Genomic DNA, 16,590 nt, shown 5'->3' with positions numbered 1-16,590 from the left:
TTGCCTTGGCCAATTCAAAGCGATAACATGAAAATGATGTTGTGCCACAATGATATTCAGCAGCCCCAAATGATTTATAACCGATTTGTTGAGCTGTGCAATGCCGACGCCTCACTTCCTCAGTAGGTCGATTTGTCTTCTTCTCTATCGCAGTGCCGCTGAAGTTTGGGAGAGAGAGATGAATGAACAAACAACTGTTAGGCTTAAATACAGTTTAAATGATAAGCATTTTGTGGAGAAGAGTTTTCTTTTGACTCTGTTTAGCCAATAGGTGAAAATGGACGAGGTATTTAAGGCAAGGATTTGTTTTTTTTTTTGTCGTTATAAGCCAGCAAGGTGTTAAATGATGTGGAATAAAGATGTCAAATTTTAAGATTTGTAGAAAAGCGGCCAAACAAACAAGCAGGTAGTTTGATATCTTAAAAGAAGGTTTGAGGAAAAGCGATGACGGGCATCAGGAGCATGTGAGACTCAAATCGGGCTATAGACCGATTCAGATCATAATAAACACGTATGTTGATGGTCATGAGAGGATCCGTCGTACAAAATTTCAGGCAAATCGGATAATAATTGCGACCTCTAGAGGCCCAAGAAGTCAAGACCCAAGATCGGTTTATATGACAGCTATATCAGGTCATGGACCGATTTGAACCATACTTAGAACAGTTGTTGGATATCATAACAAAAAACGACGTGCAAAATTTCATTCCAATAGGATAAGAATTGCGCACTCTAGTGGCTCAAGAAGTCAAGACCCATGATCGGTTTATATGACAGCTATATCAGGTTATGAACCGATTTGAACCATACCTGGCAAAGTTGTTGGATATCATAAAAAAAATACTTCGTGTAAAAATTCATTCAAATCGGATAGGAATAGCGCCCTCTAGAAGCTCAAGAAATCAAGTCCCCAGATCTGTTTATATGGCAGCTATATCAGGTTATGAACCGATTTGAACTATACCTGGCAAAGTTGTTGGATATCATAACAAAACACGTCGTGCAAAATTTCATTACAATCGGATAAGGATTGCGCCCTCTAGAGGCTCAAGAAGTCAAGACCCAAGATCGGTGTATATGGCAGCTATATCAGGTTATGGACCGATTTGAACCATACCTGGCACAGTTGTTGGATATCATAACAAAACACGTCGTGCAAAAATTCATTCAAATCGGATAAGAATTGCGCTTTCTAGAGGCTCAAGAAGTCAAGACCCAAGATCGGTTTATATGACAGCTATATCAGGTTATGAACCGATTTGGACCATACCTGGCAAAGTTGTTAGATATCATAACAAAATACTTCGTGCAAAAATTCATTGAAATCGAATAAAAATTGCGCCCTCTAGAGGCTCAAGAAGTCAAGACCCAAGATCGGTTTATATGGCAGCTATATCAGGTTATGGACCGATTTGAACCATACTTTGCACAGTTGTTGGATATAATAACAAAACACGTCGTGCAAAAATTCATTAAAATCGAATAAGAATTGCGCCCTCTAGAGGCTCAAGAAGTCAAGACCCACGATCGGTTTATATGGTAGCTATATCAGGTTATGAACCGATTTGAACCATACCTGGCAAAATTGTTGAATATCATAACAAAACACGTAGTGCAAAATTTCATTCCAATCGGATAAGAATTGCGCACTCTAGAGGCTCAAGAAGTCAAGACCCAAGATCGGTTTATATGACAGCTATATCAGGTTATGAACCGATTTGAACCATACCTGGCAAAGTTGTTGGATATCATAAAAAAATACTTCGTGCAAAAATTCATTCAAATCGGATAGGAATAGCGCCCTCTAGAAGCTCAAGAAGTCAAGACCCAAGATCGGTTTATATGACAGCTATATCAGGTTATGAACCGATTTGAACCATACCTGGCAAAATTGTTGAATATCATAACAAAACACGTAGTGCAAAATTTCATTCCAATCGGATAAGGATTGCGACCTCTAGAGGCTCAAGAAGTCAAGACCCAAGATCGGTTTATATGGCAGCTATATCAAAACGTGGACCGATATGGCCCATTTGGCCCATTTTAGTAACCTCAAATGTAGCAAAAACATTCAATGGCATTAATATTTTGACGAAATTTTTAAAAACAAGTATTGACGGCTAGAACATTAAAAAAATGTTCAGCGGTGGTTATCCCATACTAGTACTGACAACAGTTGTAAGGTAAGGCCTAGTAAAACTTCTCTACTGAGAGGTGTCGCTCTGCGGCATGCCATCCGCACTCCGAGTTTCGTTCCAACCTATTGCTCGCGGTCCACCCCATCACTCAGCCACATTAAAGTTCATTTTCAATTTTTCTTTCAGCAACTATTTGCCAAAGAAAAACGCCAAAGATTCTCCACTCGTATGTATCATTTTGATAAATGATGTCAATTAATAATTTCCCAAACTCCAAGAAATTATTGAAAATTTGTACAACAAACGAAATTTCTTTCTTTTCGCCGATCGTAATGGAGGAAAAAAATGAAAAAAATATATATTTTTTTCTTTATAATTACATGGCTCATAATAAATAAACACACATAACCTGAGCGAAAGGAAAACAAAAAGAAGCTCTGGGACTAATGCCTATGCAAAGATTAGGAAAGGCATAAACGTAGGCAAGGGGGGATGGGGGTGATTATGGCCTACTAGAAATAGAAAATCCAAATTTAATTTAATTTCTAAAGGAAATTTAGTTAAAATTCCATTTCTATAGCAAACATTTTCAAAATTTCATTGCCATAGGAAATTTTGCCAAAATTCCCTTTCAATAGGAAATTTGTCATAATTTCTTTTTCAAGGGAATTTTTCTCGAAATTCCTTGTCCATGGAATATTTTGTCAAAATTTCATTTCTATAGCACATTTTATCAAAATTTAATTTTCTGTTGGAAAAATAGTTCACCTTTTATACCCACCACCATAGGATGGGGGTATACTAATCTAGTCATTCCATTTGTAACACCTCGAAATATTGATCTGGGACTCCATCTTATATATAAAAATCAATTTGTGTTTGTTCGTTTGTGTGTTCCTTATAGACTCAAACACGGCAGAAACGATTTTCCTGAAATTTTCACAGATGGTGCATAATGATCCCGTGGTGAAAATAGGGTACTAAATTTTTTGATATCTGAAGGGGGAGCGGACCCTCACCCTTACCCTAATTTTCAGAAAAGCCAGATCTCGGAGATATGTGATGCGATTTAAACGAAATTTTGTGTGATCTCTTATAGTAACCTAAAAACAAAAATTTGGTAGCCAAATTTCGGATGGGGTACCTGGGGGTCCGTCCCACACCCAAAACCTACAAAATATATATATAGACCAATCACGACAAAATGGGACTCAAATGAAAGGTATTCAAGATGAGAAAACGTATCTGATATCCAATTGTCGGACCAAGTGTTTGGGGGACCACCCCAACCCCCAAAACACCCCTAAATCGGATATATTTACCCACCATGGCAATATGGGACTCAAATGAAAGTTATTTACGTGTAGAATACGAATTTGATGTCCAAATGTGGGACCAAGTTTCCGGAGGTCCACCCCACCCCTTCCCCAAAACACACCCCAAACATGACTTATTTACTGACCATGGCAGTATGGGGCTTAAATTAAAGCTATTTTAAGTGTAAAATACGAATCTGATATCCAAATGTGAGACTAAGTGTATGGGGGGCCACCCCTTCCAAAAACAACCCCCAAAGGGGACAAATTTACTACAATAGCAGTATGGGGTTTAAATGAAAGGTCTTTGGGAGTAGACCGCGAATCAGATATCAACATTCAAGGCCAACTCTCTAGGGGACGTCCCAAACCCAAAAAAAACCCCAAAAAGGACGCAATTGCTCACAAAGACAAGTTGGGTCTTCAAGACAGTGGAGCTCGTTATTGATAGTTTTGAGGGCCCATATCCCAAACCGGGGTATAGGGGTATATCTAATCTAATTTCGAGGCCAATGGCAATATGGGGTTTGAATAAATGATAAATAGATACATGAAAATAGAGCACGTAGCTGAAATCTTTTCAGGGCTTGGTGTTTGGGGGACCACCTCTCTCTCCAAAACACCCCTAAATCGGTCATATTTGCTGACATTTTAATGAGGGGCTCATATGAAATTTAAACCCTTTTTTTTGGCACACTTGTTGGAAATCAAAACAGAACATGTCACGCAAAATATCAACCCAATCAGACAAGAATTGCATACTTTAATGGCTCAAAATGTCAAGACCCCAGAGTGGTTTATATGGCAGCTATATCGGGTTATGGACCGATTTGGACCATACTTTGCACAGTTGTTGAAAGTCATAAGAAAACACGTCATGCAACATTTAGCCAAGTCAAGATCCCAGATCGGTTTATATGACAGCTATATCAGGTCATGGACCTATATGTCTCATTTACAATCCCAACCGACTTACAGTGATAAGAAATATTTGTGCAAAATTTCAAGCGACTAGCTTTACTCCATCGAAGGGTAGCGTGATTTCGACAGACAGCCGTGATTTAAACTTCTCAAGGGTACGGGGAATGGGAGACACAGAGTCTATATTCTTGTAAAGAGTAGTCTAAATGTTTTTCTTCTTCCGTAGCTAAGCACTGAAGATTTATTGGCTACCCTATATATGGTACACGATTCAGAGATGCCGCCTTCAAACCTGAAGTCGCTGATTGAAGCCGCTTCGATAGGGAAGAAGATCCTCATAGTAGGAAGTGATGCTAATGCACATCACCGGATATGGGGAAGTTCGGATGTCAAGGAAAGGGGTGATCTGTTTATTGAATATATTAAAAGTTGCAATCTGGCGATTTGTAATAAAGGGGATAAACCGACCTTTATTACCAGGAACAGACCGGAGGTACTAGATATTACCTATGTATCGGAAGATTTAAGTGGAAGAATATGCGACTGAGAGGTGTTGAATGACCACAGCTTCTCTGATCATCGTAATATTAGTTTCAGGCTTGGAGAAAATACTGCAGAAACGGTCCCTCGGCTTAACAGAAGAAAGGCGAATTGGGATAAATTTCGGCGCAAATACTGCACGTCTATCCCTTCTAGACCAAAAAAGGAAGTGGCAACTGTGTAGGATATAGACATAATGGTCAAACGGATCACGAAGCCATGAATGACTCGCTTGTGTCAGCATGTTCTAGTGCCAAGCCTAGGGTTAAACACTGACCGCCATGGTGGACCCCAGAGCTGGTTGGTCTAAGGAAGGACTGCAGAAAACTCTTCAACAGAGCAGAAGCCACAAGAGCACCACACGATTGGGACATCTATAAGGTTGAGCTAAGAAAATGTAAGGGCGAGCTAAGAAAGGCTTAGAACAAATCTTGGGTAGAATTCTGCAAGAATACTTGTCCTATGCACCTGCCAGAGAGCCATTGGCAAAAGTTGGGTGTTTAGACCGCGCGCCATTCATTGGATATATACTGTAGTTATCAGACCTATAATGCTATATGGTGTTGTGGTATGGTGGACGGCGCTTCAAAAGTCCACCCACCGTTCAATAGTCAACCGAAAACAAAGAATGGCTTGTTTGTGCATCACAGCCGCACTGAGGATGACACCATCTGATGCACTGAATTTAATGCTACATCTTATGCCTCTGGACATTGTGACTAGACAAATTGCAGCGAACACTGCCGTGAGGTTAAGGGAGCTTTCTCTTTGGTCATGTGGCGGCTACGGAATCTATGTTAGCCTTGATACCATATCCGATGTTCCAGGCAGTGTGGATTACACCCTACCTAAGCCGCTTTTTAATAAAAATTACTGAACCACTATTTCTGATAGAACCGATTGGAACTACGATATCCTTGGTAACAGGAGTTACATAGACTTCTACACGGATGCTTGCAAACTAAACGACCAGGTGGGCTTTGGGATCTACTCTGAAGATCTAGAACTGGTCATATCGAAAAGCTTGCCCGACCACTGCAGTGTGTATCAAGCGGAGATCCTTGCAATTAAGGAAGTGGCGGAATGGCTAAGATATATCATTACAACGATTGGCATAAATATCTTCTCAGACAGCCAGGCTGCCATTAAATCCCTAGAGAACGTATTTCTAACCCAACCATGATCCAGATCAGACTTTATAGATATAGCTGTTATATAGACTGATCTTCCTATTCAGGGTCTTAATCCCATAAAAAGCGAATTTATTGCCTGATTTCGCTGAAACTGTTACTTGTTTAAGAGTGCCCGGGACCTGAATAGAATATGGCCTTAAGACAAAACTTCATGATATTCTAATAAAACTTTGTCAAAATTTCTTCTACAGGAAATTTTGTCAAAATTTTTTCTAAAGGAAATTTCGTCAAAATTATTTCTGTAGGAAATTTTTTCGAAATTTATATCTATGGGTAATTTTGTCAACAATTAATTTTTATGGGAAATTTTGTCAAAATTTTTTTTTAATAGGAAATTTTGTTATTATTTCTTTTTTATAGGAAACTTCTGTTTTATAAGAAATTTAATGAAATTTAATTTCTAAGAGAAAATTCGAAATTGCATTCTATGTTAGTTTTTGTTGTATTTTTTTCTTTAGGAAATTTTGTGAAAATATGTCTTTCCTACGCCATTGGTAAAATACCTAAGTTAATGATAAGAAGAAATTGCATTCATAAAATGCATAAATTTCTTTATGTATATTTTTATAAATAGTCCTACTTGTATACCAGTGTGTATGTAGATTTGGTTGCATGAAATTAATTTTATTAATGACCCCATTGAAATTACTGACCAACTTACCTTCATAAACACATATATGCTCAGATGATGGTGATGATGATGTGGATGATGAAAAATCCTCCATTTCCATTCAACTTCAAAAGTATTGCCGTATCATTTGGCTGGAAAGCTGAGGGTAAGGAGGTTTAGCACGGCACGGGCACTCCACTACTACTGCCATCCATACATCGTCATTGCGAGGTACGCATGGACCCACATTTCTTTGTTTGTTTGTTCGTTTTCTCTCACAGATGAAACTGCCGATGATGATGATGAAAATACCACATTAACCAAAAATTTCTTCAATAATTGCCAAAAACAAAAATCTGACAGTTCATACACTTGAAAAATGATCTCTAAAATGCCGTGAAATAAGCGGTAGTGGAAAAACGCTGTAATGGAAACAAGAAAAACAAATCATAAATATTGAAGTGTGTGTACTTTGCGAGAGGGAGGGCAAAGAGTACTTTTAAGAAAAAGGCGGTGATACGCCGCCATCTATGCCCAAATACATTGGGGTTCGATGGCACAACAGCGTTATGGTTATGATATTTCAAAAAGTAAACAAATTTCTGTATCACAGCACATAATGTTTATTTAAAACCACATATTGCACAGAATATTTCACAATATTCATATTTTGGAAGAAAAGTACCATTTGGAACATAGCGTAAGTGTAACGTGAAAATATGGTAATTTTACTCGCACACAAATTGTATGTAAATAAACAGATGTGTCAAAAAGTCTATTGAGAAATTATGTAATGTGGGCCAGCGTTTGTTTCTCTTCAGATGTCTCTGGGATTAACATAATAATTAAGTGATTTTATTTTGACCCATACAATATTCGAAACTTAAGTGGCGTTTTTTTTGTAAAGAAAATATGGTGTCGAAAGTGGCCAATTTGAGGGGAGTAACATCTTCATTATACCTTTCACCTTGGAAGGGGGAAATTATGGAGTTGGCCTCCAATCTATTTATCACATTCGTACTCTACTATTAAATAACATTCATTTAAGGTACCTATTGTACCGATCGATCTATATTAGCGCTGGCAAAATATCGATGGCACTATCGATACTAATGGTGGAGTATGCAACCCCATTATTTCCCCTGAGCAACGCCAGAATGTGGGTTTCGTGGCATTGTTCCATCGATACTTTCACAATGTATGTTTATCAGAAATCGGCCTTTCCATTCCAGATGTAAGGTTGGTTGTGAGAAATACCAGAAAGGACATGCCCTGCGTTTTGTGTCCGGTTATATAAAACAAGGCAATAAAAAAAGCTTAACCTTAGAAATTCGCTTCATGCCCTCAAACCGTGACATGTCCTCACACCGCATCATGTCCAGAAACTACTACCACGTTCTCAAAACGCAGCAAGTCCTAAAACAGGACCACGTACTCAAAGCACAACCAAATGCTCAAAGCACATCCACGTGCTCAAAGCAAGATATGTCCTCAAACCACGACCACATGCTCAATGCACATCCACGTGCTCAAAGCGCGACATGTCCTCAAACCACGACCACGCAGTGAAAGCACTATATGTCCTTACACCACGACATGTCCTTGCACCACGACATGTCCTCAAATAACGCCATATCAAACTAGGATATGTCCTTAAATCATGACATATCCAAAAACCATGACTTGTTTTAAATTCGCGACATGTTCTTAAACAACAACTTATCCTCAAACCATGACATGTTCTCAAAGCGAGACATGTCCTCAAACCACGACCACATGCGCAATGCACATCCACATGCTCAAAGCGCGACATGTCCTCAAACCACGTCCATGCACTCAAACAACGGCATGTCCTCAAACAACGGAATGTCCTCAAACAACGGCATGTCCTCAAACAACGGCTTGTCCTCAAGCAACGGCATGTCCTCAAACAACGCCACATCCTCAAACTAGGATATGTGCTCAAACCGTGACATATCTACAAACCACGACCTGTTCTCAATTCGCCACATGTTCTCAAACAACAACATATCCTCAAATCATGACATGTCCTCAAAGCGCGCTATGTCCATAAACCATGGCCATGTACACGAAGCACGACATGTCCTCAGGCCACGACAAGTCCTCAGGCCACGACAATTCCTCAAATCAAGACATGTCCTCAAACCGTGACATGTCTTCAAGCTACAACGTTTCCTCAACCCATGACGTGTCCTCAAACGACGACATAACTTCAAACTACAACATGAGTACACTGTAGCGCAGAGGTTAGCATTTCCGCCTATGACGCTGAACGCCTGGGTTCGAATCCTGGCGAAACTCTCAGAAAAAATTTTCAGCGATGGTTTTCCCCTCCTAATGCTGGCAACATTTGTGAGGCACTATGCAATGTAAAACTTCTCTCCAAAGAGGTGTCGCACTGCGACACGCCGTTCGGGTTCGGCTATAAAAAAGAGGCTCCTTATCATTGAGCTTAAACTTGAATCGGACTGCATTTATTGATAAGTGAGAAGTTTGCCCTTGTTCCTTAGTGGAATGTTCATGGGCGAAATTCGCAAATTTGCATTTACAACATGTCCTCAAACCACAACATATCCTCAAACACGGATATGTCCTCAAACCAGGTCATGTTCTAAAACCAGGTCATGTCCTCAAACCAGGTCATGTTCTCAAACCACGATATGTCATTAATCCAAGACATGTCCTCAAACCACGACATATACTCATACCATTAAATGGCCTCAATATGCCCTCAAACCACGACCTGTACTCATTCCATGAAACGGGCTCAATATGCCCCCAAAATACGATATGTCCTTAAACTACAACATGTCCTCTAACCACGTCGAATTTTCAAACCACGACCTGAATTCATATTACGAAATTGCCTCAATATGTCCCCAAACCACGACAGGTACTCAAACCGCTATAGGTTAACAAACCACGAAATGTCCTTTAATTAAAAAATTTCACCAAACTACGACATGTCCTATAATCAAAACGCACTGTGGGATAGAATCCAAAAAAAAAGTACAAACTTAAAAAGACCAACTTTGGTGGCCTGCCAAGAAGTACCCGGACCACCTAGGGCCTTAAAATTTTGCATATGATATCGTTATCACGAAATTGCCTCAATATGTCCCTAAACCACGACAGGTACTCGAACCTAGGTGATCAAACCACGGTATGTCCTTAAACTACAACATGTCCGCTAACCACGTCGAGTTCTCAAACCACAACCTGAATTCATATCACGAAATTGCCTCAATATGTCCCCAAACAACGACGGGTACTCAAACCGCTATAGGTGATCAAACCACAAACCACGAAATGTCTTTAAATTTAAAAAATCAGATGTCATCAAATTACGACTAGTCATCAAACTACAACATATAACATATCCCCACACCAGGACATGTTCCCAAACTATAACCTGTAGTCATAGCTTGAAATGGTCTCAAAATGCTAACAAACCTCGACATGCCCTCAAACCACGACACGTTCTTAAACTACAACATGTCCTCAAACCACGATATGTTCTAAAACCAAGACCTGTACTCATAACATAAAATGGCCCCAATATGTCCTCAAACTATTATAGGTGGTCAAACGACAACATGTCCTCAAACCACACCATGTCCTCAAACCACACCATGTCCTCAAACCACACCATGTCCTCAAACCACACCATGTCCTCAAACCACGGTATTTCCCCAAACTACGACTTTCCCTTAAACTGCGACATTTTGTCAAACCATTTCATGTTCTCAAACTACAACAACACCGTTTGAAGCACTAAATGGCCTCAAACAACGACAAGCCCTCAGATCAAGACTTTTCGTCAAACCATGATATGTCCTGAAACTACGACATATCCTTAAACCACGGCACCACCTCAACCACGACTTTTCCTCCAAACAAAAAAATGCAAATTGGCCTATGAATAAATTTGCCAAGGAACTGGGACAATCTTCTCACATATCAATGAGTGCTGTCCGATTCAATTTTAAGCTCAATGATATTGATAAGGGACCTCCTTTTTATAGTCGAGTCCGAACGGCTTGCCGCAGAGCGACACCTCTTTGGGGAGAAGTTTTTACATGGCTAAGTACCTCACAAATGTTGCCAGCATTAGGAGGGGTAAAACACCACTGAAAATTTTTATGATGATCTCGCCAGGATTCGAACCCAGGCTTTCAGCGTCACAGGCGGACATGCTAACCTCTACGCTACAGTGGCCTCCAAACACGACTTGTCCCCAAACCATGACATATTCACGACCTCAAAAAACATGTCCTCATAAGGTAACTCCACAGTGACACCTGTCTTCATATTCAAGGAGAAAATGTGTCAATTACCAAAAGCACAAAAAGTTTGGATGTTTGCTGGATAGGATATTGAGCTTCAAATCCAAACATTTGAAACTCCAAATTTCAAACACTTGAACAATCGAAAAGGGCACCCAAGAGAGGTATTGACAGTTGTTAGCATTTTCGAAACCCTCTATGCATTGTGCTCTGTACTGTAATTACCTGCCATAATGCCAGGAAGAATTATCGTGGCACTCCTGCGGAATCCTCTTGAAGTTACTCTGCCATTGCTGAGTCGGATTTTCAGGACATCGTCCTATATACCAAGGGAATGAAGAGCGATGGTCTTTATCCCCAAGACAGGTAAAATAAATCATGGCGATTAATCAAAACTTTGAAATACTAATAGACCTAAAGGTAAATAAATGAGAGAGTGGCACACGGGTATCAACCTGAATATCTCTCGGTGCATGAATGAATTATGCGCTGCTGGATCTCAAGAAGAATGGCATGAAATAAACCAAATGCGCAGACGATGCTGTGTTAAGGGGGCTTTCGAGATGGACTCGAGATATAGGTTGAAGGAAGATGGAGACTGTGATCTCCGCTCGTAGATGTAAGATAACGGATTGGAGACTCTTGTCTTTGTACGAGACCACTCTACAGTTGTCGAAGGAGGCGAACTATTTAGGGCCCGTCCTCGTTTTGAAACCGTCCTAGAAGAGGAATAGAAACGAAAGAAGAAGCTATAGCTAAGGGTGCCAGGTATGCTAATGGAGGACAGGTATTGCCATTCATTCATTCATTCTGGGACAGAGGTTAAATCTCCTCTAGGCTTGAGTTGGGCAGATACGGCCACAGCTCCTTTCTGGGTATGAATTTTTGTCAATTTTCGAAAATTAACAAACTAAATATTTTCCCCTTAACAAATTGTTTAACTTTCAAAGCTTTTACCAAGAAAATAGCGCCACAATTTCCTAATTTTTCCATTACCAAACATTGCTGGCATTAACTATACGCTTCTGAAAATAATTATTTCCTGAAATAAGTATCTCAAATTTCAAAGTTTAGAGTTACTCCTTGTTTGCTTGCAAAATAAGGAAAAACACTTGAAGTGGTGTTGTGTTTTATTGTCATTTCATAGATTTTGTGCAAAATCTTTGCCATGCAACAATGCAATAAATATGAATGCAATTTTTTGTGGCACATCTTGTCTGTCGTTTTTTTTTTCTTCTTTTGTTGGCTACGCCATCACATGGTGTTGGAGAGGGAGTAGCGTTTATGGTTACTTTTCGCCTTTTATTTTCATAAAATCTGACACAAAGTAAGCAAACGCCTGAGCAGTTGCAACGCCGCCAAATATTGCGAACATTGCCAAGTGACTCTTCTGTTTTCCGGCGATAGGTTGGACGCTTCGGTTAGATTGGGTTGGGTAGGTGGTTAGGTTGGAATGCTTTGCTTTGTTATTATTGTTGAATTTTGATGTTGTTTTAAGTGAATCGCGCGCTTAGTAAGAGGTGCGCGTATTAAATGATCTTCACGACCTCCGATTTTTTGTTGTTCATATTTCTTTCACATGCAAAAAAAAAAAAAAGAGAAGTGGTAAACGCCTAGTGCCAAAAAACAAAAATTTCAAACTTTGCGTTAAGCGATGTCTTTTTTTTTTTTTTTTTTGTTTACAAAGTTTTGTTTGTGAAAGAAATGTAATGTATGAAATCTAAACCCAATACACAACAATAACAAAAAAAAAAAACAAACAACCAACAACAATGCGATTACTTACGAGTATGTATGTTGGGTGATATGATTGCACAGCGCCGCATACGGTCAGTGCTGCTGATCTTACTTTAAACGAGACGCAGGAAAAGATTATACGCGATACTTGAGTGTGCAACAAAGGCAAACGGATGGACGGACAGACGGACTAGCGGAGAAAGACCATGGCTACAGCAGCCAACTTATATTAGATGATATTGAATACAAGTGACCATATCTGGTCATGTATCACCATCATACACGGCACAGATTCGTATGTCTTTTTGCAACTGCGCACCGCCTTAGGGCCATAAAATAACACACTCAAGAAAATAACACACTCAGAAATGAGAGTCAAAAATTGACAACAATATAAGTCAGTGAGAGAAGGAAATGAACTTTTTTAGTACAAAAAATTTTGAGGAAAATTTCTTTCAAACCACGACATGTTCTCAAACCACGACGTGTATTCAAACCAGTACATGTCCCAAACCACGACATGTCCTCAAACCACAACATGTCCGCAAACCACGACATGTCGTCAAACCACGATATGTCCTTAAAGAACATATGTCCTTAAGGAACATATGACCTCAAAGAACATATGTCCTCAAAGAACATATGTCCTCAAAAAATATATGTCCTCAAAAACATATGTCCTCAAAGAACATATGGCCTCAAAGAACATATGTCCTCAAAGAACATATGTCCTCAAAAAACATATGTCCTCAAAAAACATATGTCCTCAAAAACATATGTCCTCAAAGAACATATGTCCTCAAAGAACATATGACCTCAAAGAACATATGCTCAAACCACCACGTGTCCTCAAACCACGACATGTCTTCAAACAACCAACCTCGAACCACAAAATGTCCCCAAAGTATGACATGTTGTCATAAAACCACGACATATCCTCAAACAATGACATTTCCTTAAACCAAGACATGTCCTCAAATCATGACACATTCTCAAGCCACAGCATGTCCACAAACCACGATATGTTATCAAACCCTGGCATGTCTTCAAACCACGACATGTCCACGGCCTGTCCAAAACCACTACATTTTTTCAAAAAACATATGCACAAACCCCGACCTGTCTTCAAATAACTACATGCTCAAGCAACTTATGATCAAAATACGTGTCCTCAAACCACAACATATTCTCAAACCACGCGTCCTTAAACCACAACATTTTCTCAAACCAAGACATGTCCTCAAATCATGAAATGATATTTCCTCCAACCAAGAGACGTCTCAATCTACGACACATCCCCAATCCACGACAGATCCTCAAACGATGAACTGTCCACAACCGCTACATGTCTTCAAACAACATATGCTCAAACCTCGACCTGTCCTCAAATAACTACATGTCTTCAAGCAACATATGCTCAAACTACGTGTCCTCAAACCACAACATTTTCTCAATCCACGCGTCCTTAAACCACAACATTTTCTCAAACCAAGACATGTCCTCAAATCAATGATATCTCCTCCAACCAAGACACATCTCAAGCTACGACACATCCCCAAACCACGACAGGTCCTCAAACCATGAACTTAAACCACAACATTTTCGCAAACCAAGACATGTCCTCAAATCATGAAATGTCCTCAAACCACGAAATGTTCTCAAACCACGAAATGTCCTAAAACCACTAAATGTCTTTAAAACGCGACATGTTCCAAAACCACAACCTGTACTTAAAGTACGACATGTCTCCAAAGCTCGACATGCCCTTGAAACACGACATGTCATCAAACAAATAAATATCCCCAAACCACGTCATATCCTTTAACTACGACGTGTTTTCAAACCAAGGCATGTCCTCAAATCACGACATATCTTCAAACAACATGTCCTCAAAACACAACATGTCCTCAAACCACAACATATCCTCAAACCACAACATATCCTCAAACCACGACATGTTCTCAAACAACTCCATGTCTTCAAACAACATATGCTCGAACCACCACGTGTCCTCAAACCACAACATGTCCTCAAACTAAGACATGTCCTCAAACCACGTTATGTCCTCAAACCACCACGTGTCCACAAACCACGACATGTCCTCAAACTAAGACATGTCCTCAAACCACGACATGTTCTCAAATCAAGACATATCTTCAAACAACATGTCCTCAAACTACGACATGTCCTCAAACCACGTTATGTCCTCAAACCACCACGTGTCCACAAACCACGACATGTCCTCGAACTACGATATGCCCTCAAACTCGGACTTATCAACAACCACGTGAATCTTCCAATCACGTGGAATATTTAGAAAAAGCAAAGGAGTCCACTTTTTGTGTCAACCACCATAGGATGGGCGTATTTTAATCTAGTCATTCCGTTTGTAACACATCGAAATATTGATATAAGACCCCATAACGTATATATATATTCTTGATCGTCTCGACATCCTGCGTCGATCTAGCCATGTCCGTCCGTCCGTCTATCGAAATCACGATAGCAGTCGAACGCGTTAAGCTATCCACTTGATATTTTGCACAGATACTAAATATTAATGCAAGTCGTTGGGGATTGCAAATGGGCCATATCGGTTCTGATTTGGATATAGCTTCCATATAAACCGATCTTCCAATTTAAATTATTGAGCGCCGCAATTTTTGTCCGATTTGGTTGAAATTTTGCACACAGTGTTCTGTTATGACTCTCAACAACGGTACAAATCGGTCTATAAACAGATGTAGCTCCCATATTTTTGCAGAATCCATGGTGGTAGGTTCCCAAGATTCGGCCCCGTCGAACTTAGCACGCTTTTACTTGTTTTTAAATAAACCAGATTTAAAAAAAATTCTTATCAGAAATAAAATTAACTTAAATTTTTATTTAAAATAGAAAAAATATAATTTTCTTGAGAATATTTGACTTTCTGTAAAAAATTTTCTCAATTTGACCTCGAGTGAATACAATGTAAGCCTACATTTGCCAATTATTTGTGTATGTGTGGGGGAGACATGCAATATTCCTTCCAACAATCAACAAAAAAAAATTGTATTGTCCACATATATTGGAATATTCGTTATACTCGTATACGTAAATTGGCTAAGCATAGCAAGCCAAACAAAATTAAGACAATTTTTGGTGGATTTTAAGTTCGATGGGGTTTTTGTGGCTGAACACAAACATCTTAAAAAGGAGATCATTTCATAACCACATACATGAGCCAGGACACATAGGTAGGAGTAAGTAAATGTGTCCATTGAAGTACGTGCAAATGGACAATTCGCACATTTTCCCCACATTATTAACATCTCCTTTCTCGTATAGAGTCATTTGTATGTTGCACTGAATGGAAGACTGGCTGGATCAATAGTTGCCACAGTCAGCGGAGTATAGTGCGCTTGTTAGTACCGGGAGGTTGCCGTAGTCTGCAGAGATGTACTTTGGTGCAGTTGCAGTTGTAGTTGTCGTGGCGGTTGGTCTAGTCCACAACGTATGAACAACGTCTATATTTAAAAGCTTATTGCTCGATGGTAGTCAGTTAATAGTGTTTATAGCAGAGTTTATGCGTTTTATATGGTTTTTGTCGATTTGGGAGAATTTTTTTCTCATAGTCTGAATGTATTTTTTTTTTGTTTGGTTGGATGAATTTTCAAACATTAAATGCACAGTAGGTTGAAACGGAAATCGGTGGGGGAAAAAAAAGAAATGCTAAAGCAACATATTTGGTTAAATTTAGACTTTGCTCTGAGAAGGGCAAGTTGTAGTATCCTTCCCTTTCCCAAAGGAAAAGGTAGCTTTAGTACCCTTTTCTTGGGTAAAAGGTAG

Source organism: Stomoxys calcitrans, chromosome 2, assembly GCF_963082655.1.
Source record: "Stomoxys calcitrans chromosome 2, idStoCalc2.1, whole genome shotgun sequence".
Taxonomy (NCBI): domain Eukaryota; kingdom Metazoa; phylum Arthropoda; class Insecta; order Diptera; family Muscidae; genus Stomoxys; species Stomoxys calcitrans.
Note: the sequence above shows the minus strand (reverse complement) of the source record.